The following is a 13,748-nucleotide window of genomic DNA, read 5'->3' as shown; positions in this document are numbered from 1 at the left end:
TGATGGAACGAAAACAAATGTTCAGTTCACTGCATGGCATGATTTCTTAACCTGTAAACCGTTCATCTGAAGATAGTAGCCCAGTCCTGTCGCAACTAGTAACCCAGTGTACCTATACACGATCAAGACGATAAAAACTTCATATTTAAAGTTTTCTTTACAATGAATCATTGATCACTCTCCAGCCATCGATGTCAGTTATTTATTGAAGTGAAATTCATATGCTTACCAGTAACGAAACTAGATATACAAGGGTTGTTTGATAAGTCTGGTAAATTTCGATGAAAGAATGTAACATTTTTCTTTGCACCTTCAATGCTGGTTAGCTTGTTTATTCCAAAGATCGTATAAAGAATTTCAACAATGTACAGTTCATTGTTGACAGCCATCTGAATTGGTCAGTATGTCCACCGCGATTGAAATGAAGCAAATCAAGTTTCATGTTGTTATTAAAAATTTTCATTTGAAGGTTTGGACTGCCACACAAATCAGAACAGAACTGAATGAAATTCATGCAGACTTTGCACCATCACTGAACACTATTTACCTATGGATTACTGAATTTAAACATGATTGGACAAGCACCCAAGATGAAGTGCACTCTGACCGTCCCACTGAGTCACCATCTACACCTACATCGACATTTATACTTCGCAAGCCACCCAACGGTGTGTGGCGGAGGGCACTTTATGTGCCACTGTCATTACCTCCCTTTCCTGCTTCAGTCGCGTATGGTTCGCGGGAAGAACGACTGCCGGAAAGCCTCCGTGTGCGCTCGAATCTCTCTAATTTTACATTCGTGATCTCCTCAGGAGGTATAAGTAGGGGGGGAGCAATATATTCAATACCTCATCCAGAAAGGCACCCTATCGAAACCTGGACAGCAAGCTAAACTGCGATGCAGAGCGCCTCTCTTGCAGAGTCTGCCACTTGAGTTTGCTGAATATCTCCGTAACACCCTCACGCTTACCAAATAACCCTGTGACGGAACGCGCCGCTCTTCTTTGGATCTTCTCTATCTCCTCTGTCAACCCAACCTGGTACGGATCCCACACTGATGAGCAATACTCAAGTATAGGTTGAACGAGTGTTTTGCAAGCCCAACTCCTTTGCTGATGGACTAGATTTTCTAAGGACTCTCCCAATGAATCTCAACCTGGCACCTGCCTTACCAACAATTAATTTTATATGATCATTCCATTTCAAATCATTCCGTACACATACTCCCAGATATTTTACAGAAGTAACTGCTACCAGTGTTTGTTCCGCTATCATATAATCATACAATAAAGGATCCATCTTTCTACGTATTTGCAATACATTACATTTGTCTATTTTAAGGGTCACTTGCCACTCCCTGCACCAAGTGCCTATCCGCTGCAGATCTTCCTGCATTTCGCTGCAATTTTCTAAAGCTGCAACTTCTCTGTATACTACAGCATCATCCGCGAAAATTCGCATGGAACTTCCGACACTATCTACTAGGTCATTTATATATATTGTGAAAAGCAATGGTCCCATAACACTCCCCTGTGGCATAACACTCCCCTGTGGCATGCCAGAGGTTACTTTAACGTCTGTAGATGTCTCTCCATTGAGAACAACATGCTGTGTTCTGTTTGCTAAAAACTCTTCAATCCAGCCACACAGCTGGTCTGATATTCTGTAGGCTCTTACTTTGTTTATCAGGCGACAGCGCGGAACTGTATCGAACGCCTTCCAGAAGTCAAGGAAAATGGCAACTACCTGGGAGCCTGTATTTAATATTTTCTGGGTTTCATGAACAAAATAAAGTGAGTTGGGTCTCACACGATCACTGTTCCCGGAATCCATGTTGATTCCTACAGATTAGATTCTGGGTTTCCAGAAATGACATGATATGTGAGCAAAAAACATGTTCTAAAATTCTACAACAGATCAATGTCAGAGATATAGGCCTATAGTTTTGCGCATCTGCTCGACGACCCTTCTTGAAAACCGGAACTACCTGTGCTCTTTTCCAATCATTTGGAACCTTCCATTCCTCTACAGACTTGCTGTACATGGCTGTTAGAAGGGGGCAAGTTCTTTCGCGTACTCTGTGTAGAATCGAATTGGTATCTCGTCAGGTCCAGTGTACTTGACTCTGTTGGGTGATTTCAGTTGCTTTTCTATTCCTTGGACACTTATTTCATGTCATCCATTTTTTCGTTTGTGCGAGGATTTAGAGAAGGAACTGCAGTGCGGTCTTCCTCTGTGAAACAGCTTTGGAAAAAGGTGTGTAGTATTTCAGCTTTACGCGTGTCATACTCTGTTTCAATGCAATCATCATCCCAGTGTGTCTGGATATGCTGTTTCGAGCCACTTACTGATTTAACGTAAGACCAGAACTTCCTATGATTTTCTGTCAAGTCGGTACATAGAATTTTACTTTCGAATTCACTGAACGCTTCACGCATAGCCCTCCTTACGCTAACTTTGACATCATTTAGCTTCTGTTTGTCTGAGAGGTTTTGGCTGCGTTTAAATTTGCAGTGAAGCTCTCTTTAATTTCACAGTAGTTTCCTAACTTTGTTGTTGAACCATGGTGGGTTTTTCTTGTCCCTCACAGTTTTACTCGGCGTGTACCTGTCTAAAACGCATTTTACAATTGCCTTGAACTTTTTCCGTAAACACTCAACATTGTCAGTGTCAGAACAGGAATTTTCATTTTGATCTGTTAGGTAGTCTGAAATCTGCCTCCTATTACTCTTGCTAAACAGATAAACCTTCCTCCCTTTTTTTATATTCCTATTTACTTCCATATTCAGTGATGCTGCAACAGCCTTATGATCACTGATTCCCTGTTCTGCGCTTACAGAGTCGAAAAGTTCGGGTCTGTTTGTTATCAGTAAGTCCAAGATGTTATTTCCACGAGTCAGTTCTCTGTTTAATTGCTCGAGGTAATATTCGGATTGTTCACTCAGTATAATGTCACTCGATGCTCTGTCCCTACCCCTCATCCTAAACGTCTGAGTGTTCCAGTCTATATCTGGTAAATTGAAATCTCCACCATGCTGAGGAAATTTGTGTGAAATGTATTCCAGATTTTCTCTCAGTTGTTCTGCCACTAATGCTGCTGAGTCGGGAGGTCGGTAAAAGGAGCCAATTATTAACCTAGCTTGGTTGTTGAGTATAACCTCCACCCATAATAATTCACACGAACTATCCATTTCTATTTCACTACAGGATAAACTACTACTAACAGTGACAAACACGTCACCACCGGTTGCATGCAATCTATCCTTTCTAAACACTGTCTGTGCCTTTGTAAAAATTTCGGCAGAATTTCTCTCTGGCTTCAGCCAGCTTTCCGTACCTAAAACGATTTCAGCTTCGGTGCTTTCTTTCAGCGCTTGAAGTTCTGGTGCTTTACCAACGCAGCTTCAACAGTTTACAATTACAATAACGATTGCTACTTGGTCCCCACATGTCCTGACTTTGCCCCGCACCCTTTGAGGCTGTTGCTCTTTCTGTACTTGTCCGAGGCCATCTAACCTAAAAAAAACTGCCCAGTCCACGCCAAACAACCCCTGCTACCCATGTAGCTGCTGTGTGTAGTGGACTCCTGACCTATCCAGCGGAACCCGAAACCCGACCACCCTATGGTGCAAGTCGAGGAATCTGCAGCCCACATAGTCGCAGAACCGCCTCAGCCTCTGATCCACTCGGCTCTGTACCAAAGGTCCGCAGTCAGTTCTGTTGACAGTTCTGCAGATGGTGAGCTCTGCTAGCGAGACTGGCAGTCTTCCCCAAATCAGATAGCTGCCGGAAGCCAGAGAGGATTTCCTCCGATCCATAGTGACACACATCATTGGTGCCGACATGAGCGACCACCTGCAGATGGGTGCACCCTGTACCCTTCTTGGCATCCGGAAGGACCCTTTCCACATCTGGAATGACTCCCCCTGGTAGTCACACGGAGTGCACATTGGTTTTCTTCCCCTCCCTTACAGCCATTACGCACCTGACGTTGGAGCTTCCAACTACCAGTAAGCCCACCCTCTGCGACCGCCCGGATCTTGCAGACTGAGGGGCAACCTCTGGAACAGGACAAGCAGCCATGTCCGGTCGAAGATCAGTATCAGCCAGAAACAGAGCCTGAAACCGGTTCGTCACACAAACTGGAGAGGCCTTCTGTTCAACCCTCCAGAATGTCTTTTGCCCCCTGCCACACCTCAAGACGACCTTCCACTCTACCACGGGTGAGGGGCCTGCCTCAATGTGGGCAGTATCCCGGGCAGCCACAGGGGATGCGTGGGACAAGCTGGCCATCCCCGACAAACCCCCGTCCGGACCCCCACAGTGTTGCCCATTGGCAACAGCCTCAAGCTGTGTGACTGAAGCCAACACTGCCTGAAGCTGGGAGCGAAGGGATGCCAACTCAGCCCGCATCTGAACACAGCAGTCGCAGTCCCCATACCACAAAGGAAACCACTGAAATATCCATGATATGGTAATTCAAGCCACCAAATAGAAATTTGTACAATTGCCAAGACTGTAGGCATCTCAACTGAGCCATAAAGAACTGGCTAGGAAGAAGGTATGTGCAAGATAGGTGACACAATTGCTCACACTCAACCAAAAGTGCATACAGGACAACATTTCAACATAACATCTGGAAATGTTTAATCGCATCTGCAAGACTTTTTGCACCTATTTGTGACTGTTAATGAAACCTGGGTCCAGAGACTGGTGAAAATGCACCAAAGAAGGAAAATACTATTTTGTCAGATAAGGTGATGGTCCCTGTGTTTTGGGATTCCCAAGGAATAATCCTCATAGATTACTTGAAAAAAAAAAAACAGAACCATAACTGAACCCTATTAAGCTCCATTGTTGGATCATTTGAAACTTGTGTTGGCTGATAAAAAAAACCAAGGTTGGTACGCGAGAAAGTACTCTTTCACCAGGATAATTCACCATCCAATACATTAGTGATAAAAATGGCGAAAGTGCATGAACTGGGTTTTGAATTAGATCCTCTATCATCATATTCACCAGACTTTCCCCCCAAGTGACTTCCTTCTATTCCCTAGATTGATACTTTGACCTGCTGGAAAGAAATTTTCATCAAATGAGAAAGTGACAGTTGCAGTCAACAAGCTTTTTGCAGAGTTCGACAGAACCTGATTTTCCAGTGGGATGTATATACCACAAATGCTGAGAAGTAAGGTGAGTTGTTTATGAAAAAAACATTTTTTTCTTATAGCAACAAAAATCATCAATTTTTGACAATATAATGTAATTGGATAGATAAAAGATCTACTCACCAAACAACGGCAGGACAACACTTATATACATAAAGGTTTTATGTACGCAAGCTATTGGAGCCACTGCCTCCTCCTTCCAGCGAACAAGTTGAAGGGGAAGGAAGAGGGGTTGTGAGGTAAGAGAGGAGTTGTGGCGCCCTGAATACATTCTAAGTTCGGAGTTGGCGTGGCCGCACAGGCCGCTCGGCAGGCCGACTGCATGGTGCCTGACAAGAGGGGTAGCCCCAGCGCGTGGTCCAGGGAGCGCGTGGCTGGGAATTCCATGGTGACACTGTGTTGATGAAGGAGAAATGCCAGGAGTGTCAAAGATGGTAGACTTTGTGAAACCCTAATGGCAGACATTTCACAGTTTGTATACAAATTAATAGTAGCCAGATGAATCATGATACCTCAAAAAAGAAACATGTACATTACCATTATTTTCATGGCGATTCTGACAGTGTAATCAGATTTTCAATATCTTTATTAGTTTAAAGTTTAGTATCTGATGATAAATTATACAAGTAACATCCAGCAACGAATTTCTAAAATCTAAACAGTTCATCCGATTTTGTCAATCGATGTGTCTTTAGAAAGCTATTAGTGTAAACCTAAATTGGTATAAATTACAGGCATGTAACTTGAATAGTACATGAGTTATTGGAAGTTCAAGTGGCCAATTACTATCTATCGTGTCAGGCCATAAGTACTCCACAGTTACACGAAAAAACGGTAGCAGCATGCTTGTAAATATATTTATTTATCTGTGTCTTTGTTTACATCCAATATATACTATTCCTGAAGAAATTGGTCAATTATTTACTGTGCTTTAGAAAGCAGAGAGACATTACGTTACTGGCTTACTTCTGTTCTATTCCTATGATATATGTTTATTTAATTTGTTTATGTATTTAACAATGTGTGTTAGAGCGTGTTTATGGTCCAGCCATAGGAATATTTATTTAATTTGATGATATTTAAATGTAAATCCAGTATTTCAATTTTGTTTCATTATGTTTGTGAGTGTGCGTTGGCTTGGAGACAGGGCGGGAGCACTCTAGCCAATCACAGCGATCATTTCCAAAAAGGACACGTGGAGAGACTGTATGGAAGTGGGGGAGGGCGCAGTTCTGAAGAGTGCGGCACGATGGACAGTACGGGAGAGGACACAAGAGAGTCCTGGATGGTACGGCGCGATGGACGCACGGTCGTAGGAAAGACTTGGAGAGTGGAGCAGTTTGCGGAAGATAGAAATATTTTGTAGTGCAGACTTTTGCACTTGAGGGACTTCCGTGGCTTCTGCAGTGAAGACGTAGTATGCGTTTGGAAGTGAATATCTCGTGAGCTACGTTGTTGTTCATAACTAATTATGTGAAGTAGGAATCTATTGTTTCCCTGTTATTCAACTTATATTTTATTTAATTACTGGGCCATCGACACAGTAACAAATGGCTTTCCTTAAAGGTACTTCTGCTATGGTACTCATCATTTAAGTCATTAAAACAGTACCTGCAGGTTTTATTTAATTGCAATCTTTCATTTCTAAATTTATATATGACATTCATAATTACGGAATGGAAGTTTGTGGTGACTGTTTGGGGAACAGAAGAGTGGGGATTTCTTAGATATACGACTAAATTTCACAATTGCCAAGTGATAGGAACCTTCAACAATTTGATTCATGTGCATATTCATATTGTATACTGTAGACTCAGTAGTATTTGGCTTGTAATGCAGCAACTATGTATCCTAGCCCCTAGACAACAAAACCAGCCAAAACTTTTAATACTTCAACTCTGAGTCAGAAAGTACATAGTTGAGGGCCACACATTTCAATTTTTTTTAAGCCCACAGGGTGAAGGGAAAATAACTACATAAGTTTGGGAAAATGGGTAGAGTTCAGAAACGTCCTCCAAGAACTCCAGGTCAGGGGACACTTACCAGACAGGATGAGAAGGAACAATCAGTATTTTCTTCTCATCCCATCTGGTATGTCTCCCCTGACCGTGGGTTTTCCGAACTCTACTCCTTTTCCTAAACTTCTCCAGTTCCTCTCCCTACAGCCCCCTTCGTTCCCCTTCAACCCTTCTGCCAGAAAAAGGGGCCAATGGCTCCGAAAGCTTGCATACGTAAAACATTTTTTAATATATATGTGTATGTGTTCTTGCTGCCACCTGATGAGTAGAGTTTTTTTATCTATACAGTTACATTGTCAAAAACGTTTTCTCTTGCTTTTTTACCCGACATATCAAACCACCCTCATATAGGCATTATCCAGCAATTATGTTTTTGTTCATGTTTAATAATTTTCAAACACAAAGAAGTTTCAGGCTGCATTACATCTCAGTAGATGTGGAAACACTGCAAATACCAGGAGGCTATATAAAAAAAAACCAACTCTCAAATTCAATTGTGGGGCTTGTCACCATGCCAAGGAGGAAATAAATTATCTACTGAAATTTATTCATTTAGGTTTAAACTATATTAATTAATGAGTTAGAATTATGATAATAATACTAATATGTAAGAATGCAGAGACTGATGGCGCTAATATTGAATAAAATGTTTTTGGGTTTCCAGCTGTGTCCAGTGATTAAAATTACATGAGTTTTAGGCCAAGCTATCCTTGGACACTGTCAAGTGGGCTGCTGATACTCTCTTATAAGCACTAGCTGCCAGCTTTGAAGTCACTGCTGCTTGCAGCATCATCATATGTGGGCACATGTTGGCTCAGTGATCTATGTGCCTGCTTCAATCACACGATCACTGGATCCTACGCTGCACTGAGCTGCAGCCACTGTCTCTATTTATGGTGTTATTGGTGATTATTTTTTCAATGGCTTCTTTAATTGCACAGTCCCAGAAGCCATTAGTGTGAGCCATGATGGAGGTTTCGTAAAGTTTTGTTTGGTGAATGTTTTCTAAAGCAAGCTCAGCTAATGTGGATTTCTCGGGGGTAGCATAGACTATAAAACCTCTCATGTTCCTTCCTGAATTGTTCCACAGTGCTTACTGTTTGCCCTATGTAAAACTGGCTGCAGTGGCGAAGTATCCTGTAGACACCAGGTGTTCTGATAACTGTTGTGTCTTTAACCAGTCTCAGTAACAGACAAATTTTTGTCAGAGGCCTGAAGATATTTGATCTTGTATCTTTTCAGCACCGGATTTCTTGCCAGACACCGACACACAGAATGGCAAGAAAGCTCATTTCCAATCCTGATTCTCGACAGTTGTCTTATTGTGATTCTCGTTTGATATCATTTCATTTCTTTAGCAAACACTGTTGTCGTCGTTCCTGAAGATCTTATCTCAGCTCGTGGGGCAGGTTGTTGGTGTCTGATCTTGTTCTTCCTTGATGTATCAGTGTTACTGCTGTACCAGGTGGTGATGGCTGATGGAGTGCAAGTTCACATCAGTGAGGTAAGTTTTCTATACATGCTGTGGCAAAGCCATCCATTTCGTCTTTAACAGATGAGGATGAAACGGAAAGGTAGTGCATTGTCTTTTTCTATCTACATGGTGAACCCAATATTACTGTAAATGCCACTAAGGCATTCCAAGAACACATCAAGTTTCTCACATCCATGGGGCCAAATGATGAATGTGTCGTCAACATATCTTAAGACACAACTAGGCTTTACAGTGTTGTTTCTAAGACAATATGGTCAAAATTCTGCATGAACAGGTTTACAACAGCATGAGCTAACAGGCTATCTGTTGCAACACCTCCCATCTGATCGTAATACAGGCAATTTACTAATGTGCTTATCAAAGACTCTTTGGACCTAGCATCCCAGTTCTTTGTATTTGAAGTGGTTGAGCTATTTAGGCACACTCTTCGGTCGTCTTATTTTTTGTGCTACAGCGAATATTACGATCAGATGGACAATGTTGCAATGGGTAACTTGTTGGCGCCACCTGTTGCAAACCTCTCCATGGAAAATTTTGAAGATATTGCCTTAAAAATGTCACCATTAACGCCCAGTTGTTTCTTTCAGTATGTTGATATATTTGGCCTCATGGACGTGAGAAACTTGATGAGTCCTTGGAACAGGTCAATGCCATGGAGGTAGAAAAAGACAATGCATTGCCCTTACTAAACATCTTTGTCTGTCACAAATGAAATGGATGGTTTTGCCACAGTGTCCACAGAAAATTTACTTCACTGATATGTACTTGCATGACATTGGCCATCATCATCCAGTACAGAGGCATACTGTGTTATAAACATTGATGCATCGGGGAAGAATTATATCAGGTGTCAATAACCTGCACAACAAATTGAGCCAAATACATAAGATCTTCACAAACAATTGCATATCGCAAACAAAAATCACAATAAGGCGCACTGGAGAGTAGCAGGAAAGGAAATGCACTTTTATGCCATTCTGTGTCTCCGTGTCAAGCAAGAAAGCAACCAGCTGAAAAGACACAAATCAAATGATTAGGCCTCTGACAAAAATCCGTCAGTTACTGAGACCAGTTAAAGAGACAGCATTTCTCAGAGCACCTGGAGCCTGCAAGATACTTTGCAAGTGTGGCCAGTCTTACATTGGACGGCAAACAGAAAGCACTGTGGAACAACACAGAAAGGAGCATGAGAGGTTACATACCCTACACTATCCTGAGAAATCTGCTTTAGCTGAGCGTGCTCTAGAAACATTTTCACTGGATAAAATTTTACAAAACTTCCATCTTGTTTCGCACTAACGACTTCTGGGACTGTGCAGCTAAGGAAGCCATTGAAATAATAATAATAATCATCAATAACACTCACAATAGTGATGGTAGCCTGCAGTTCAGCACTGCATGCGATCAGCGATTGCTCAGTTGAAGCTGGTACGTCGAACGCCGAGTCAATATAGGCACACCTATGGTGATGCCACATGCACTAGTGACTTCACAGCCAGAAGATAGCATACAGGGTGTCCCATTTATTTTGACCACCCTAAATACCTGTTTGTCCAGATGCAATTACAAAATGTTTCAAGCAAGTGTTCTTTAGCCATCAGGAGGACATCAATCAGCATGCTTGCCTTCGGTGTAGCTTTGTTTTTTACAAAGATATAAACAGCAGTGTGACTTTTTTAAACGGCATCCTGTATTTTTTATTCAGTAATTCATTTCCTCCCCTAAAGACCTATTCAAAAATGTATCACAGTGTACCACTCACTGAAACACAACATTATTAATTACATAACACAACACTGGCTTTGAGCTGGGGATCACAAACTCATCCACTTGCTGAAGTTGTCAGAAAACAACTGAAAGCCAAGTAAAAACATAACAGAAAATTGACTTTGACTCTCCTGTACCACTGCCCAGGACTAGAACATTCAAAGGTGCTCAAAGTGGTGACCCTGGACACCGGTACACTGGTGCACTCGTTGAATGAAAGAATTATTTACTGCGTCCGGTGTTGCCTGCAGAAGAGAATTACAAGCAAGCATGATACGTTCCTGCATGTCCTCTGGAGTTGTTCGAATATCATGGTAGACAACATCTTTAATGCATCCCCAAAGAAAGAAGTCCAGAGAACTTAAATTTGGAGACCTAGCAGGCCAAGTAACTGTTCCTCCTCTAACAATCCATCTGGTAGGACACCTTTGATTCAGAACACGATGTGCACGCAAGGCATTATGTGCTGGACATCCCCATCGTGTTGATATCACATAAGCAATCTGGTTCTTAGCAGCACTTCATTCAGAAGAGGAGGAATAATTCATTTGAGGAAGTTGGCATACTCTGTGCCATTTAGACTACCATTGATGAAATGAGGGCCAATAATTTTGGTACCAAGCATCCCACACCAGACGTTAACTCTCCATTGATGCTGATGTTCCACCTGTCTAAGCCATTGTGGGTTGTCGCTGGACCAATAATGCATGTTCCTTGTATTTACCTGCTCTTTGTTTGAGAAGGAGCATTCATCGGTAAATAGAACATTGGAGAAGATGTTTGGGTTAGCGAGGATTTACTGCTGTCCCCACTGACAGAACTGTACACGATTCTGGAAATCATTCGCATGGAATTATTGATGTAGGTGTACATGGTAAGGGTGGAACCGGTGACATATAAGAATAAGATGTACACTGGTTTCAGGAATGCCAATCTCGTGTTCAAGCTGTCATGTGCTCACATGTGGATTCATAGCAACAGAGGCGAGAACAGTAACTTTGGCTGTTTCATCTGTACGAGTGCTACGACGATTGCGTTGTTGCGGGTTGAAACTTCCTGTTTCCTGAAGCGTCACAATAAGACGAAAAAACATCCATCGGGGAGATGGGTTCTTGTCTGGATATCGCTCTGTACAGTTCCACTGCCTGCGTAGCAATTTTACTACCTTCAACAACAACAATAAAAGAAACGTTATATCGATGCGTTTTATAGGAAGGACAGCCTTTATTGTGTGTCTACTCTACACAACAGTATTTAAAAAGACAAAACTTCTGTACTAAGTGTAAAAAAGAAAAGAGCTCCAACGAAGGCAATCCTGCTGATTGATGTCCCCCTGATGGCTGAAAAACATTTGCTTGAAACATTTTGTAATTTGCATCTGGACAAACAGTTATTTAGGTTGGTCAAGATAAATGGGACACCCTGTATATGAGAATATACCAGCAGCCCACTGGCAGTCATAGCACTTGACAATGGGCAAGGAGTACCTTGCCGAAAGCTTGTGCAATTCTAATCACTTGATGCACCTGGAAACCCAAACAATTTTTATTCATAATACTAATATAGTTACAAAATAGACAATAATACTGTACAGCTTGGTATCTTTGTAACATCATCAGGGTTCTGCACTGGAAATTTTCCTGTGGCTATGGTGACAAGTCTTCAAGATAAAATATTGTTTTGGAAACAGGGATGTTGTCAAACACACTAAAATCATGCATTACATCAAGAGAACAAGAACTGCTTGGATTAAAATTGATGTTGTAGCATACTAAGCCACTATGAAAAAAAGTGTCCAGGCTGAATGTGGATGCCAGACTTTACACTCTACTGTGAGAAAATAGAACTTGGTGATCCATCAGAGATGCTCATAATAACCAAAAGGTATGACAGCTTTGCAGTGTTGGCACAGACAATGTCTAATGTGTTGCATTCTGAAGTACAACACTCCCTACTGGAAAAGTTCAGAATACCAATTCTGAATACTTTTGGCTGCAATCTCTCTATACATGTGGTGATTTTTTTTTTTTTTACACTAATGCCGCAGGACATGCCTGCAGAATGGATAGAATATGTATTTTTCCCAGATAATGTTGTTAAATTACAAGTAATGAAATTTTTCTTAATCTAAGTAGCTATCACTCACAGTAAATCATTAAATGCCTTCTTGTTATTACGCTACATACTAACTTTTATATTTTTTATCAATGTACAGTGGCACTTTGCTTAACAAACACCTCCCATAATGCGCAATTCACATAACAAGCAAAACAAATTCTAAAAAAATGACTCACTTAACGAGCGATGTTTCGCATAATGAGTGACAACAATTTAATGCAACATAACCAGCTGTTCACGCGCAGCAGGGGAGATGTTCAATGACACGAACACCTTTCATTGTCGGCAGCGGCATATGAACAATGTCGTAAGTACGTACTGCAATCTGGATTTAGTGCTCTTTCTGCTACTATCTTAGTGCAGCTTGTGATCACACATTTTTCTAGACTTGTGTTCACACAGAGTTTTTTTGTATGCAAATTTTAATAACCTTCGTAGATATGTCGCTGAAGATAAAGTCACAAGAAGATGAATATAAGAGAAAGAAAATTACCTTAGAAGTGAAATGTAAAATCATTAAAAAAATGAGAATGTGGTGAGAGGGTTGCTGATTTAGCACGCACATACAATCAGTCTACACCAACTATTTGCACCACCCTCAAGAACACGGACAAGATTAAAGAGACAGCTGCTTCAAATGGGGTGACAAGAGTATCTAAACAACAGTTTCGTACTCTGGACAAAGTTGACAGGTTGCTCCTTATATGGATAAATGAAAAGCAATTGCAAGGTGACACTATTAACGAGAACGTCATCTGCGAGAAGGTGAGAATGATTTTCAATGACCTCATTAAGAAGACGCCAGGCCCATCAGTGGCTGAAGAAGTGTTTAAGGGAATCTGTGGGCGATTCGAAAAGTTTAAGAGAAGAAACATCATCTACAGCTTTTGAGGCAAGGTGAAGCACCCAGTTCTGACACAAAGGCAGCAGAGAACTTCATCAGCAACTTCAAGAGGCTCGTAGATTCTGAGGGTTATTTGCCGCAACAGGATTTTAATTGTGATGAGATGTGTCTATTCTGGAATAAGATGCTGAAGCACACCTTTATAAGAGCGGAGGAGAATGCATTGCCAAGCCAATGAAGGACTGTCTCACATGACTATTTGGTGCCAATACAAGCAGCAATTTGAAAATCAAACCACTACTTAGAATGAAATTTTTACTCTACAGCGGAGTGTGTGC

At 41.5% G+C, this 13,748-nt stretch overlaps 1 protein-coding gene across 1 annotated transcript in view; it reads right to left on the bottom strand.

Annotated features, from left to right (window-relative positions):
• The window catches only part of LOC124612763 (ubiquitin-conjugating enzyme E2-22 kDa), a 107,259-nt gene that overhangs the window by 49,120 nt on the left and 44,391 nt on the right, over nt 1-13,748 (bottom strand). The gene's annotated exons all lie outside the window — the stretch shown is intronic.

This window comes from Schistocerca americana, chromosome 4, assembly GCF_021461395.2.
Source record: "Schistocerca americana isolate TAMUIC-IGC-003095 chromosome 4, iqSchAmer2.1, whole genome shotgun sequence".
Lineage (NCBI taxonomy): Eukaryota > Metazoa > Arthropoda > Insecta > Orthoptera > Acrididae > Schistocerca > Schistocerca americana.
The sequence above is the reverse complement of the archived record's forward strand: the minus strand, read 5'-3'. Positions and strand labels throughout refer to the sequence as shown.